This window comes from Rhamphochromis sp. 'chilingali' (genome assembly GCF_963969265.1).
Source record: "Rhamphochromis sp. 'chilingali' genome assembly, chromosome: 15".
Lineage (NCBI taxonomy): Eukaryota > Metazoa > Chordata > Actinopteri > Cichliformes > Cichlidae > Rhamphochromis > Rhamphochromis sp. 'chilingali'.
In genome coordinates, this window is record NC_137942.1 from 33,012,930 (window position 1) to 33,025,630 (window position 12,701).

Here is a 12,701-nt window from a genome sequence, read left to right on the forward strand (position 1 = left end):
ATTCCACAGTCGCCTGGTGTCAAAGCTGTGGTAGCTGGACTCCATTTTGTCCCTGTAGTCCTTTCTGGCCTTTTTTATGGACTTTCGGAGGTCGTACCTGGCTGCTTTATATGCATCAGCATCCCCGGAGTTAAAGGCAGAGGTCCGCACTTTTAGCTTGGCGCGAACGTCTTTATTTACCCAGTGTTTCTGATTTGGATATATGCGGACAGTGGTTTTTGTGATGGTATCATCCATGCACTTTCCAATATATCCAATGACAGAGTCTGTGAGTTCATTGATGTTGCCATCAGCTGCATCCACAAATATCTGCCAGTCAGTTGTGTCAAAGCAGTCCTGCAGGACCTCGTCAGCCTCACTGTCCCGTTTGTAAATAACCCTGGAAGCTGGTTTTTCCTGTTTCAGTCTTTGTCTGTATGCAGGCAGCAGCAGTATGGAACAATGGTCTGCCTTACCAAAAGCTGGGTGGGGGAGGTGTTTGTAGCACTCTTTGAATGGAGTGTAACAGTGGTCCAGTGTTTGATCACGTCTTGTGGGGAAGGAGATGTGCTGATAGTATTTGGGGAGAACCTTCTTCATGTTGGCTCTGTTGAAGTCTCCCAGCACAATAAAGGCAGCTTATGGATTTTTGTTCTCAAGTCCAGTAATGATGTCATACAGTTCGTCCATAGCTTTAGCTTTATCAGCATGTGGGGGAATGTAAACAGCTGAGAGGAGAACTGAGCTGATCTCCCTCGGGAGGTAAAAAGGCCTGACTTTAATGGTCAGCAGCTCGAGGCTCTGAGAGCAGTAAGTTTTTAAGATACACACATCTCTAGCCCACGAGGAGTTAACCATAAGGCACACCCCTCCTCCCCTTTTCCTGCCTGTATCCTTCGTTTGGTCTCCCCGGTAAACAGTGAATCCATCCGGCGTGATGGCGCAGTTGGGGACGCTGGGCTCCAGCCATGTCTCTGTGAAGGCCAGAACACAGCAGTTCCTGGTGTCTTGTTGGTGTTTAATCCGTGCACGCAGCTCGTCAAGTTTGTTGTCCAGAGACTGGAGATTCGCGAGCAGGATGCTGGGCAGAGGTGGCTTGCTGTTTCTCTGTCGCGTTCGGCACAAAACTCCGGCGCGTTTCCCCCTCTTTGTTTTCCCTCGACGTCGCGCAAGTAAAGAAAGGATCCCAGGCAGCAGAGCGTCCACGGAGTCGAAACCCGCTGTAAAGTCCGAACTGGCTGACGAACGTAGCTCCAGAAGCGTTTGTCTGTCATACCGAGTGTATGATCGCGCTGTGCGCACAGAAATTGAAAGCAGTACAAAATAAATAATAACATTTTTGCTGAGATGACTGGGAGCTCTCGTCGGTGCAGCCATCTTACGCCGCAACCGGAAGTATACATTAGGACCATTTCCTCAGTTAGGTGTCATTCTTCAGTTATCTGCACTCCGAGCGGATAGAAAGGAGGAAAAAAGAGAGATGTTTTCTGTTTTTATGTGCAGGGAGGAAGAAATGGTTCAGCTTCAGAAGGAAGGAAGGAAGGAGCCTGGGGCTCGGTCACTCAGGCACAGCTGGCTGCCGGCGGAGCTCACGGGCGCGTCACTGCAACTCCCCCTGGCTTCTGCTCCGTGGCTGCTGAGTGAGCCCTCATCTGGGACTCTCCTCAGCTCTTTCTGGGACAGTGGCGCGGCTGCCCCTCTGTTGGTCTTCCTTGGTCTCTTGTGTTCTGGGGGCCTCTGGATGTCTGGAGTTTTGATCTCCTCCATACCTGCTTCATGCCCTGGAGGACGGGGCTGTGGCCCCCCCACACCCTCTAGCAGATCATTACATGAAGGAACCTTTTAAAAAACAAAAAACAAGCGCGTCCATGCTCACAGGTGTACACACGGGTGATCACACCCACAAACTACACCCTTTTTGGCTCCTACCTCAAAGCACACTGTGTTCTGTTGATCTTATGTGCTGCACAATAATGTTTAATATTTAGTATTTACTGTCATATTCCCATTTATCATTGTGATGTTGTTTTTTCTATTACTCTTGTTCTCTTCTGCTTGTTTTCTTTTTTCTTTCTCAGCAGGTGATCCAGATGATTGATATATGCATTTTTTATTTTTTTTCTGCCCGTTCTGTTGGTTTTTGTCTTTTGCCCTTCTCCCCCGTCCCTCTTCTCAGCTGTTTCTCTTTCCCTCTTTCTTTCTCCCCTTCTTTCCCCCAGTCAAGTCTGTCCCGTATTCAGTAAGTGAAAATAAAATAAACAATAAAAGGTGAATCAAATGGACCATTATGGCAAGGCTGGGATGGTCAATTTGGTAAAGTAAATCCGTTGGGCATCTTTCTTTGCCTTTAGACAACAATTCTGATGCAAAAGAGCCAAACGGGACAGGCAAAAAGAAAAAAAAAAAGAAAAAAAAAAAAGGAAGGAACTAAGACCAGACCAAACACAGCAAAGAGAATGCATATAAACACTAAGCAAGCCAAGAATCATCGGAAGATATTAAAAAAAAAACCAACTTGAAAGGCTATGACAGAAAAACATGGGTAAAAGATCCAAGAGCATGACAGAATGATATTTTGTGTTGGTGTGTGGAAGTGTATCCTATAGGTTTATATTATGTAATACACCAAATTACTTTCTTAGTGAAATAATTAACAGAGTAACAAGCCTAGACAATATAAAAATTTGTTTAATGATTCAAAACATTTGATGATCTGAAACATGTCACATACACACACTCTGAAGGTCTACTAGAAGGTACAAGCAGAGGTACACAGCAAATCCAGCATGTCCAAATTAACACTGTCGGATTTGATTTCAACACTATTAAAGTGTCTATATGGGTCCACACCAGAGAGTGTTAATTTAACTCTTTTTGGAGAGTTGGTACGTTAACTCTGATTTAGTGTTAAACACCAAATCTGTCTGGAGTTGATAATTTAACACTTGGTGTTAAGAGTTTATATATTAACTCTCAAAGAGTATTTTAGTTTAACTACGTAAGAGTTATCTTCTAATTAATTCTAAAAAGCAGGAATTTTACTGTTCTGAACTTCTAGAAATTTCTTTTGGAAATAAACATTTACTAAAAAGATGCAATGGTTTTTGAAAAACATTTATTCTGAACTGTGCACCACAATTTCAAAACATTTTCTGAAAGATGTAACAGTATACACGTTCTCACTTTCATTAGAACTTTGTTTATCAAAAGGTCTGACATGGTAAATGCAAATAACAGCATTCTCATCACTTATTTCTTCAATACAATATGCATGTCCTTCATTCATCCCTTTGTGGAACTTCAACGCACTTCTGCTCTCCCCCATATTCCATCTTCACAAGCATATCCTGTGCGGAGATTGAATAAAAATTAGTTGACGCTAATTAATGGCACAAATAATCCAGTAAACAATTGCAGCACAGTAAAAAAAAAAGGAATCCTCTTTGAGCCATTACTTGTGTAAAGTATTTTCCCAAAAGACAAAGACACAGGCAACAGGTAATACTGAACTAAATGTAAAACCTCAACCTTTTTCATTTTTACCTAAACCGTGTGCACAAAACTCTGGAGGGATCTATGCTAACGTAGAATCCAGTCAGGACGCCTGCTACTGCTGTTTGCTCGTTTTTTTTATGGGCGATCGTTTTCAGGCTTCAAGTAGCACCATTATACCAACATTTCACATTCTAGACATTGTTTTAGGTGTATTTGACCAAAAGTTTGACTGAAAATTCACATGCAAGCTTTTTTCAAGGCTGTGGTATTTGCCCGCAAACAATACCTTTCAGCTAGCTAAAACAGAATATTATGCTATCAGCGAGCAACATGGCTAATGCCTTTCACACAGCTTTGTCTCAACTCCAAAGAGCCACAGAAGTAAAAGCTCATAATAATAATTGAAACAATCTTTGAAAAAATGACTTACCAAGCATGGCAAACAACTCAAATATGTAGAGCAAAATGTTCTGAAACGGCTTCACTTCAGCTTCGATTGGAGCCGTGCTGGGGGCGGAGTCTGTGAATTCACTCTGTTGGTGTCATAGCCCCTGTAGGAGTTCAGAGTTAAGAGGTCAAGAGTTAATGCTTCCATTGTAACACCTCCAGATTTGACAGAGAAACACTCATTTTTAACACTCGATTTTAACTACTATCATTTTACACCTCAGAGTTACATTAAAAGAATGTGACTCTGCTTAGAGTAAAATTAACTCTACTTTTGCAAGAAGACTATTAACACCAAAACATTTAACACTTTTGAATTTGCTGTGTACCCTCCATAAAGGATCAAGATCAAGGCAGCACAGAGTTTAGTTAGCCCACTATCGGAGCTTCAGAAAGGTATGATGAATAAAGATATGCCTAAGAAGTACAGCAAGCTGGCCATACTTGAGGGCTTGGAACACTCAGTGTTGGGGAGTAACGGAGAGCATTTACCAGCATTACACATTTAAAATACAAAATATGTTCAGTTACCGTTACCGTTTAAAAAGGTGGTATTCATAATACAGTTACTTTGTTGAAATAAATGGATTACATGGCAGTCCTTTCCTGTTTCATATGTTAGGCTATGCCCTCTCTACTTGTGATAGACAAACAAAACAGGCATTAAGAGGCTCTAATGCCTGGGTCTCAATCTCCCGGCCCATGTCACCCCTACTTGTGGCCCACATAATGACATGAAGAAACATTTTTAAGAATTATTATTCAAAAAATGATTTAATATGAAGGCAACAGGCAGAGTGCTACAGTCCTAAAGAATGTAGCCTCATGGGCAGTGTAGTCCGTGCTGCAGGGAGAATGGACTGCCATACCTGTTATGTGTCTTTGAGCGCGAGGAGGGAGAAAAAGGAGAGTGGAAAAGTACGAGCTGTCTCCGAGCAGAAACGGGAGCTGCAGCAAAATCGCTGGTGTGAAATTAACACTGTGAGTGTTAAATTTAACACTAGAAAAGTGTCTATATCTGTCCACTCTTTTGAGTTTTAAATTAACACTTTTCAAAGTGTTATATTTCTAACATCTACCCATTACAAAGAAATACAAGACATTAACATTCCAAAATACTTTGTATTCAGATACACCACAAGTAAACAAGTTATACAAAATAACAGTATGGGACAATGTACATTTTGTCATCAGTGCCATTTGAAAATCGCCTATCATAAGGTCTATAGTACACCAGATCATCTACAGAGATCAGTGCAAAGACATCTAATCCATCCTCAATAACAAATGCATTTAAGTGATCATTGAAATATATATAAATATACTGTTGAGACCTTACAAGTTAGAAGATAAGCATTGAAATCTCTAACAATTATATTGACAATCTTACTGAACAAAGGCATCTCATTTTCAACACCAGAACAAACATACATCCCAACGTGATATTCTGTACCATAACTTTTGACCCAGGAAGCTGTATAAACACTAGAAGAAACGTCAAACGTTTTATTCAGTGCTTCACTGCGTTTAAGCTGCTGGCCAAGACTTCATTAATGGAGCCAAACTGTAATCTTTTAAATAAAAATTTTCAAAATGAAAGGCTAATTGATTCTGATGTTTTTTTACTAGTGTTTTTGTGATATTTTTTAAAGTTCTTTACAGATCTTTTGAAGAATTTGTGCTTTGCTTCAAATCTCATGCACCACATATGTATGAGTGGCCCAATTTTTCTAATGCAGCGTGGGTAATGGATCATTAGGTGGTGCTTTGGAATCAAACTCCGTTCTGGAAAAAGAGATTTGAAAGCCTTGTGATGATCGGCAATCAGATGTTTCAAATAGCAAGTCATGCCATGAGTTATAATGGGTGAAAAAACAATGTTCACAATTTGAACTAACAAAAGTAGCAAGTTCCAATGGCCATCATTTCTGCAAACGATATCACCAAAAATCAATGGGCTATTCCGCAAAAGACACCATGACTGCACAGCATTAAGCCCAAGATCTTTGCTGTTGTCATCCAGTTTTAGCCCACCTGGCCTGTTCCTTCTCTGTGCATATCCGTAGTTAAAGCTTATAATTCTCTGTGACAATGAATTCAAGGATATCAAAGAGGTCTTAATCAAGTACTGAAACACAAGCTTTAACTCATACTGCACCACTCCCTCTAGTAGATCATGCATTATGTCTACAGCATAGTTGTCTGAAATATGGACCAGCTGAAGTGAATTGAGTAGACAATTTCTTTTTACACCAAATGTTGAGACCAAAGCAGGATTTCCTTGAATGGCACCACAGTGTTTGTAATGAAGTTCTTTGTAACGCAGTGTTAAGCCTACATGATCTTCACTAAAAACTGACTGCAACTCTGTCTTATCAGTTAAACAAAATCTACAACAATAGTTTGCACTAAATCTTCTTCTTCTTCCTAGCGGTTTATATCTCGCGACGCAGGGTCCGCTATCTTGCATGCCTTCCTCCACTTCTTCCTATCAAGGGTGTCTAGTTTGCACTAAATGATTCAACAAAACCAGAAATGCTATGTAAAGCCAAGTTGTCACCTGTAATCTGAAAAAGCGAACCTCTCACAGGTGTGGCTGAAAAGGGCATTCCTTCAGTCTCTAAAATCTTTAGATCATCAACAAGTGGCTTTAGGATAGGATCAAACCCATATTTTTTTAAGTCTTCTGAATGAAAAAGGGCTACAAGATGAATGTTCATCAACACAGAACTTAACTCTGGTGGCAAATTTCTCAAAACAAAATAAATACAACCAAGTTTGTGCACTCCCCTTTTTGAGCCTAGAGGATTAGCAGTTTCAAAATCGTCATAGTAGAGCTGGATCTGGAGAGCATGTTCTTGTTGTGAGAATAAACTGTGATTTTTGAAGTAGGAGCCGTCATTTAAATCTCTGTAAAATCCCTCCATGTTTAGTTTTGTTTTTTGGAAACTGCTACCAAGTTCACTGTTTCGAAACATAGATGAAAGGGATCTGTCAATGGAAAATTTTACTTAGTAGTCAGTATAATCTTTTAATGATATGAGTTTACATATGGTAGAATACTGCATGTAATCATTTGTGTTTAGAAGTATATAGTTGGTGGCATATTGAAAGAATGTCTCATCCTAGGAGGTCTGTAACATTCCAGGGTGTTCTGGCTTCACCCCCACATCCTAGGAGTATGGGAGAGGTCATACCTTGTCTTATTGTTTTACGGTAGGATTAACGTAGCTATGTCTGTTCTAGTCTAAGTGCTTTTTGTTTAGATGAACTGCTGGACTTCCAGTCCAGCAGGTTTAGGGAAGTCGTTTATGGGGACACACACACACACACACACACACACAGGCACCCACTGAAGTATAAATAAAGACCGGGGCAGTTTCTCAGTGCGAGTCTCAGTTTCTGGAGGCTGCCCTTGCTAGCAAGAAATTCTGCGTGTTTCTCTTCTCTGATTCTCTACTGAAGAAGTGTTTTAGAGTATATCTCTTAACAGGATCCCATGATAGGAACGTACATGAATTTATCATTGACAGGAACTTGCCTGTATGTCCCTGTTGTTCTATCTTTGCACACATCAAAACGCACACCAAGAACATGCTCTATGGCATAGGTGTTAAACTCTGGCCCGCGGGCCAAATTTGGCAAAGCCATACCAAATTACTATTAGAGCTGGCCTACTGGTATTATACAGCTAATATATATATTGTTTAGTATTAAGCTTTGCTTGTTCCATATTCAGTTTTTCAGCAAAACGTGTTTGAGTCCATAAGAAAAGATTCATTCTTTTTTATAATTCAAGTATTTATTAGATTTTGCATTTTATAACAGCAAATACAGAGATGCAACAACCAAAAGCAAGAAGCAAACAAACAAAAACAAACAAACAAAATAAATAACTGAAATAAATAAATAAATAAAAAAATTAAAAAAAACACAACGAAACAAAACAAAACAAGTGAGGTTTTAACATATGTTGTCTTAAACTCAAATGTCCAAGTCAGGTAGACATGTAGGTGCAAAAATTGTCCCACTGTTCCAGCGCAGCTTCTGTCACATGATGTATTTTTCCCAGCATCTTTTCGCACGCAACATTCCCAATCATTCTGTCTTTCCACATTTTAAGCGTTGGAATATGAGAGTCCTTCCAGTGTTCCAAAATGACACGGGCACAAGTTACCAATGCAGTACTTAACACTCTAAACTGGTGTTTACTTAATTGCGGCACCTCTCCTTTGTCTCCTAGTAAACATAATTTAGGTGATCTGGGTAGGTTACAAAGTGTCCACCCCTGCAAATAATTCAGTACAGTGTTCCAAACTGGAAAAACCAGCGGGCATTCCCAGAGGGCATGTATCAGAGTACCTTTGGCTTTTTGGCATTTCCAACACAAGTCATCTCTACCAATCCCCATTCTATACAGCCTTGAAGGAGTATAATAGTATCTGTTAAGAATTTTGTATTGAATAAATTTTCCCCTGGCTTCCCTAATGTATAATCCATTGTTCGACAATATAGAATCCCATGTATCTTCATCCATTGTACGCCCTAGATCCCTTTCCCATACTTTTTTCAGGCTCTTATTTATATTGTTTTTAATCCATGGGCAAATATTATACCATTTCGCAGCTGTACACAGAAATGGGGGTAGTAGCATGAAATTCTCTATCGAGTTACTTTCACATGTTATTGTAACTCCTCCTTTTAAACAGTTTCTTATTTGCAAATACTTCCAGAAATGACTGTTACCCTCTAAACAAAACTTTTTTTAATATCCTCATACGACATGAAAACACCCCCTTCAAATAGGTCACTAACAGTTCTGATACCTCTTCTCAGCCATTGTGTCCAGTAAACAGTCTGCTTACCAATTTTAATTTTAGGATTATACCACAAGGGGGCATACTTCTGTACATATGGCACAAGTTTATATTTCTTATGCACCTCCAACCATACCATTTTCGAAAATTTCTAAATAGGGTTTTGCGTCTTACCGTGATTATTCACTTTTTGTGATAAAATATCAATTGGTGTGAATGGAGATGCAAGCTCTTGTTCTATTAAAATCCAGTCTATATTATTTTTCCCTGCCCAATGTTTGCCTAATCTAGCCATTTCAAAAGAGATACTATAATACTCTATATTGGGCAGGGCTAGTCCCCCTTCTTTCTTAGATTGGGACAGTCGATTTATGTTAATACGGGGTTTACCACCCTTCCAAAGAAAATCTTTTATCATATTATTGTAGCTTTACAACATCCGTCGCGGGATACACATAGGCAGCATTCCTGTATAATAGTTGATGAGCGGTGCCACAACCATTTTAACTGTGTTCACTTTTCCCCACAATGTCAAATTTAGTTTACTCCATTTACCCAAGTTTTTATTGATCTTGTTTAATAATTTTCCCATACTGTTAGCCATAATATCCTCAATATTGGGGTCCAATTCAATTCCAAAATATTTCATTCCCTTGTCCACCCACTTAAAGTTAAAGCCCGATATTAAGTTATGACTGCAAGCCTGGGAAACTGGCATCGCCTCTGATTTATGCCAATTAATTTTGTACCCCGAAAACATTGAGTATGTATTAATCACCTCTAATAGTTTTGTGATAGAATTAGTTGGGTCTTGGTTTAATATCAGCACATCATCTGCATACAGGAATAATTTGTGTTCTCTGCCTCCCCCAAATACACATTTAATCTCTGCATTTTCTCTGATTTGAATAGCTAATGGCTCTAAAAATATTATAAATAGCAATGGGCTTAAATTGCATCCTTGACGTGTTGATCTGGAAATACTAAAAAAAGGAGAAAGTACCCCATTTGTAAATACAGCTGCTTCTGGACCAGAATACATGGTTCTAATCCATCTGCAAAAATTGTCACCTATTCCAAACTTTTCCAGGGCTGTGAACAGAAAGTTCCACTCCACCCTATCAAAAGCTTTCTGTGCATCTAAAGATATAGCCAATACAGGATTTGTGTTATTTCTATTCAGCCACAGCAGGTGTAGTAATGTCCTCATATTATCAGAAACAGATCTATTCTTGATAAACCCTACTTGATCTTGATGAATAATTTGTGGTATTACAACCTCCAACCTTGTTGCTAAAACTTTGGATAGAATTTTGCAATCCACATTGATTAAACTTATTGGTCTGTAATTACCTGGATCAGTTAAATCCTTGTCGCCTTTTGGAATTAGTGATATTACTGCCTGATTAAAACTTGCAGGGAGTCGTCCAAATTCAAAGGCTTCATGTACTACTTCAGTTAGAAAAGGACATAGCAAATCTATAAATTTATGGTAAAATTCTGCTGGGAATCCATCTATTCCTGGTGACTTCCCAGCTTTCATTGCACGGATAGCTTCTTTTACTTCTACCTCAGTTAGTGGAGTTTCCAATTTGTCCCTACCCTCTTGTGAGATTTTTGGTATTTTCATTTTATCAAAGTATGGACTCAGCAGATCCATACTTACTTTGTTATCGGACGTGTATAAATCTTGATAAAATATTTTAAAAATTGTGTTAATCTCTGAAGAAGATGTAACTAATTTATCATCCTTTTTAACTGCCGTAATAACATTCTGATTGTCCATTTGCTTAAGTTGTCTGGCTAATAGCCTGCCTGTCTTCTCACCATTCTCATAGAAATTAGTTTTAAGACGAAAGAGGGCATACTCTGCTTTTTTGTTATAAATTTTATGAAGATCATATTTAAGCTGGCAAATCTCTTTAAATTTATTATCATCAAATTTTCCTGCTAATTGTTTTTCCAATTTACTTATATTTTCCTCCAAAGTTTTTATCTTTTCCTTATCTTCTCTATTTTTCTTAGAACTATAGCCTATGCACTTTCCACGAATAAATGCCTTCAAAGCATCCCATACAATAGCCAGCCTGTCCGTAGATCCAACATTCACCTCTAAAAAATATCTTATATCCTCTTTTAGGGTTGATACAAATTTTTCGTCCTGCAATATGCTTGAGTTTAGTCTCCACCTACCCGTTCTGTTCTTTTCGACATTTAGATTTATGTGCAATTCTACTGGTGCGTGATCTGTTAAAGCAATCACACCAATGTCACAGTTTACTACTAAATTGACACATGATTTAGAAATCAAAAAATAATCTATTCGGGAATATGTCTTATGCGAATGAGAGTAAAAGGTGTATTCTCTTTCCATAGGGTGAACAAGCCTCCAAATATCTACCACACTGAGATCTTCTTTTAAAGCATCTATCGCTGTCCCAGTTCTAGTACTTGAAGTTGCATTAATGGCACTTCTATCAATATATTCATCCATCACATTATTAAAGTCTCCACCTAACAAGATCTGGCCCTTCATGTTCCCTAGCATCTTGTTAACCTCATCCATAAAATTAGGTTCATTCCTATTTGGGGCGTAAATATTGCACAGAACAACCTGAACTCCATTAATGAGAGCCTGCAGAGCCAACACTCGCCCGTCTTCATCCCGGCTTTCCTTCAATAATACAAAGTTTAGTCTTTTATTAATGAGTATCATGACACCACGACTCTCGCTTGATCTTGAGTTATGAAATACTTTCCCAACCCAATCCCTTTTTAATTTCAATGCTTCATTTTCATTCGCAAAATGCGTCTCCTGGATGTATGCAATATCAGCATTATGAGACTTGAAGTAGCTAAGCACTTTTTTTCTTTTAACTGGTGTGCCACAGCCATTTATATTCCATGACACAATATTAACGTCCACATTCCCCATGACTATGCCATGTTAAGGTATCTATAAGCCTTATATCTTCCAACCCATAACCATTTAACCTGTGCTGATAACCCTGCTTGAACCAGAACATAAGTTTAAACAAGAACAGTACCTCACCTATAGAATCTCTACCAAAAAAATAAAAAACAACGAACATAAAAAAAGAAATAGCGCCGTCCAAAAAAGGAACATGACAGCGCAAAAGCCCCATGGGCAAAACTGTCTCTGGTCCGTGATGGTCCCGTGGACAGTGAACTGCTGTCCTCCTTCTGTCCCGTCGACACCCCAGGGAGCCCGCCCCCGTCTTATGAAATTATTAACGATGCGCTCCCATGCACGTAATTTAGCTTATTAACCCCTTACTCCACCACTTCCTCACGCACGAATTTCTCTGCCTCCTCAACGCTGTCAAAGCTCTTCTGCTGGCCTTTCCATGTTAATCGAAGTTTTGCTGGATGTGCCAGAGTGTGCTTTATCTGATGCTGCCATAGCTTCTTCATTACTGGGGAGAAAAGCTTCCTCTGCGCCGCTCGCTCCGCGGTCATATCTTCATAAAATGACAAACGACAGTTCTCCCACAGTATTCCTTTCTTCTGTTTAGCGGTCATGATAACTTTTTGTCGTGCAGTGTAACGGAGAAATCTCACCAGCATGATTCGAGGTGGCTGACTAGGTCCCAGGCGTGGTCTCGTACTTCTGTGGCATCTTTCCAGCTCATATTCCTCCCCTCGTAGACCTAGGCCATCCGCGAGTATCTTCATCACATAATCATTTATGCTGCCACCACTTTCCAGACCCTCTTCCAGACCGATAAGCCGAACATTCTTTCTGCGGTTTCTGTTTTCCTGGTCGTCTACTCGGGCCCAAAGTTGTTCAAGCTTTTTAGCGTTTTTGCCTTTATCTTCTGTTATGCTCCTCATTTTGTCTTCCACATCTGAAATGCGGCCCTCAGCTTCGGTCATCCGTATTTGGATTGCACTTATAGCGTTTTTAAATTCCGCCATATCTGACTTAATGTGAGATACATC